Here is a 3,964-nt window from a genome sequence, read left to right as displayed (position 1 = left end):
TTGCAAATGGCATTTCTTACTTTGGCAGCTTGTGTCTGTTAGTTTCTGATTGCTTTTAGCATTAATGCATGTTGCTGTGCCTTCTTACCACTTTCTTTTGTAAACGTTTACAAGAATAGCTTCTAAGAATGTTTCTGGTGTAAATGTCAGTGTAAATCATATATCAAAAACTTCTATGTTGCCTTTCAAGGAGCATGTGTGATATATTGCCATGCCAGTGCCTTTCTTTTTGGCAAATATTGTGTTTTCTTGTATGTTATAACACAGTTCTTTCTACTGAGGTCTCCTATTAATATATCCGCATATTTATAAAAACTATGTAAAATAGTGGCTCTTATTTTTGGTCTATTCAAATGCAAGTCACTGGTGAATCATTGTACTTACCAGCTTTGGAGTAATAAAATGAAAATTTGGATCCCCTCCATTTGTTTTGTGTTTCTTGATGAATTATTTTTCAGCAAAATCGGAATTGGAAAATTGAAAATCGGATAAATCTGGAAAATAATTCTATCTATTAAAGTCACTTCTGACATCTGTTGTAACCTCATGAGTCAATCAAGTATTCCTGTAACTGAACTGGTCCCATCCTTTCGTATTTTATGAGGTAACAGTGTGTAGTAGCACCTTGACACACAAAAAAGTTAATGGTTTTCCAAGTAAGCCTGAGAAAGACTTCACTCAATAACTCTGCACAGCTATTATTAGTCAACATATGCTGGCCGGGGAATTCTGGGGATTGAAGTCCACGCATCTTAAAGTTGCTCACTTTCAGAACCCTGGTGCTGAGCTGGAGGACTAATGTCTGACAGAATGCATTAAATATTCAGGTTAATAAACCAAACAGGCTGGTTATAGCTTAATGTGATAGGTTTTCTTATAACAAGGAAAGACTATGGTATATAAGGGCTTTTACACTGAATAACCAGTTAGAGAACTCTGTCTTGAACTAGTCTAAAGTGTTTGGCAAAGCCAACAACGTAGAACTGTTCCTAAGTATACCCTTACCTAAATTTTACATACAACACAAAATCTGTAGAATATGGTTGGGCAATTTTTACATGACCATTGTGACCCCATTAAGATTACTATTCCCAAAACTGAAAATAGGAACAATATCAACCTCTGTGTTCTACTCTTATGTTTGTTTAACCAGATCAGTGAAAGATGTAGTGTCTGTAAAAAGTTATATCTCCAAATATATTTTATTTTTTACATTGTTTTCATTTTCCCTTAAAATATTAACAGAATCTACAATGGTCTGAGAATCAATGTCTCCACTAGATAATTGAAAGTCAAGTTGAAACTAAGTTAATCAACTAAAATTAGCAAATGTCCTCCCTCAAATAAGTTGCCTAGGCTTAATCTACATATCAAAGGATAAGGTCTGCAAACACAAACACAGTTAATTAAATTAGGTCTCCCAGAGGAACTGCATGTTCATTAGAATAAAGATACCTACACACACAACACACACACACCTCAAGTGTCATCCTAAAATCAGCATGTAGACACTTCACTTCAGACAAGCTTCCCCTATAAAAATTTGTTGCTGTACCCCATTTCTCTGCAGCTGCCCCTAAAGCAGTGTTTCTCAACCTTGACAATTTTAAGGCTTGTGGACTTCAACTCCCAGAATTCCACAGCCAGCATTGCTGGCTGTGGAATTCTGGGAGTTGAAGTCCACATGCCTTAAAATTGTCAAGGTTGAGAAACACTGCCCTAAAGGCAAACTATATTGCTTTTAGGAATAAATATTTCTTCTTTCCTCACAGCTGTCTGGATCTCATTTTTATTTATTCTAGCACAGGCCCGGTTCGAGTTGAAGCCCCAAATTATTCTTCTGACATGGCTTTACTTGCACAATATACAAAGCTTGATTAGTTTCAACCATAGCTATGGGCATTTAGTACAAGCCACAATAGCACTACATGCATCCTTATTTATTTATTTATTTATTTATTTATTTATTTATAAAATTTATAAGCCGCCCCACTCCCGAAGGACTCTGGGCGGCTAACAATAAAAAACACATAAAACATAACAAACAAACAGTACAAAGACAGTCATCCAGGGGTCAGGTTTTATAAACCCCACATATTATTATGTGACCCTTATCCCTCTGCAGAAACCCACAACCTCACCTAGTTTTGATTTTGTTGTCATAGTGTGGTATTGTGTAAACTCAGAAAATAAGTTCTTAATCATATTGTCTCAACACAACCTGCCAGCCAGCTTCCAGGGAAGAAATAGCAAACTGAAGACAATGCTGTTAAAAGAAAATAGCCATCTTGCTCAAACCATGGTTGGTGCCTTTGAAAGGGCATTAAGTTAAGGTGACCAACCGTCCTCCTTTAGGGAGGACAGTCCTCCTTTTGTGAGTTCTGTCCTCCCTCGAAAAGTGTCCTCCTACATGTCCTCCTTTTCGATATTTGAAGAGTAATCTGCAGGGCTTTTTTTTTCTCATAGAACTCTCAGAACGGCGTTCCGGCACCTTTTTTTGATGGTTTTTTTTCAACTTTTGCATGAGCTGTGCTACTCCCCCTATTGGCTTTCAAAAGCCAATAGGAATTGCTGATGAGCATGCTAAAACACCCGGCTGGCAAACTTTGCACATGTAAGTTGTCTGCAGCGAAGGCGAATTGGCAGGAACTTTGCATCCCTCCCTGCTACCCAACTACACCATCTCCTAGTTAGTCCCAAAGACACCTGGAGGAGACTGGAGCGGCGACGCCATGGTAGCTTTCTCTTGATCTTTGGCCCTGCTAGGGCAATAATGGCTGTGGGTGCAAGAGGCAGGGGCGGCAGGGCTGCTGCTGGCGGGGGTGTGAGGGGTGGCGGTGGTCAGCTGTCCCGTGCTGTGGTAGCTGCGGGGCCTGCTCTACATGGGGCTGCACAGGGTCGGTGGTGGTGCTGGCAGGGCGGCTGCAGGCGGAGTGTGTCGATGGTGGGCTGCCCCCCTGGGGCCGGAGCCGGCGCAGCTGGTGCTTTGGGAGCCGCGGGGCCCGCTCTACATGGCAGGGCAGCAGTGCTGGCGGGGCGGCTGCGGGCGGGGGCGCAGCATGTAAGCATAATTACAATATAAAATGTAATTGTTACAAATGTTTTTATTACGCATTTATCATATTATAGTGTCTTCTATATTATTGTTGCAATGAATAAAATGTTTCTTTTATTTACGATATTTTTTTCTTCAATTTATTTGTGTCCTCCTTTTCATTGTAAAAAAGTTGGTCACCTTAATTAAGTTTACATACATCCTTTTCTAATCACTTTTGAATATTGCTTGTTAACTGCTTTTCAGCTATTAGGAATCTTTAGACTAACATGTTTTACAGCATCAGACAATTTTTCTTCAATCCTTGATGAAAGAAGTTTTCAGTACAAGTTTAAGAGCCCCCCCCGGAACAAATACAAAAGGGTAATTAAAACTTAAACTTTATAAAGTTACAAACAAACTAAGATAAATTTGAAATAGGATTGTGGAATTAATTATAAGAATCCTCCCTGTGGGCAAATGCTCTCATTTTGAATGCTCTTTAAAAAAATGGTAGGATGAGACTTTGAAGGATGGACATTAGAGGGAACCAGGAGGAACTAAAGATACAATTAAAGGAGAAAAACACTCAAATTTGACTTGTTAATTCAGTATGGAGCAAACTATTTTAACATTGGACATACTGAAGAATATTTTTGAAAAATGGATCCAGAAGCTAATTTTAAGAGTATCTGCCTCTCTAGACATATTATATTTAGAAGAAGTTATGGAAGAGGAACAAGTTATATCTGAGTAGAACTGAGAGTGATCTGAGAGTGGATTTAAAAATGACAGTCTGTGAGAATGATATGGAAAAAGATGCTACACTGGATAGTCCGATGAAACCAACTAATATCTTAATTTTTAAAAGGGATAAAGAAAAACAAGAATAATTTTCCTATATTGGATTAACAAAAGAAGTTTGTTGAA

Source organism: Crotalus tigris, unplaced genomic scaffold (assembly GCF_016545835.1).
Source record: "Crotalus tigris isolate CLP2741 ecotype Arizona unplaced genomic scaffold, ASM1654583v1 scf7180000017987.690289119674:8195010, whole genome shotgun sequence".
NCBI classification, from domain to species: Eukaryota; Metazoa; Chordata; class Lepidosauria; order Squamata; family Viperidae; genus Crotalus; species Crotalus tigris.
This window is presented reverse-complemented; position numbering follows the sequence as displayed.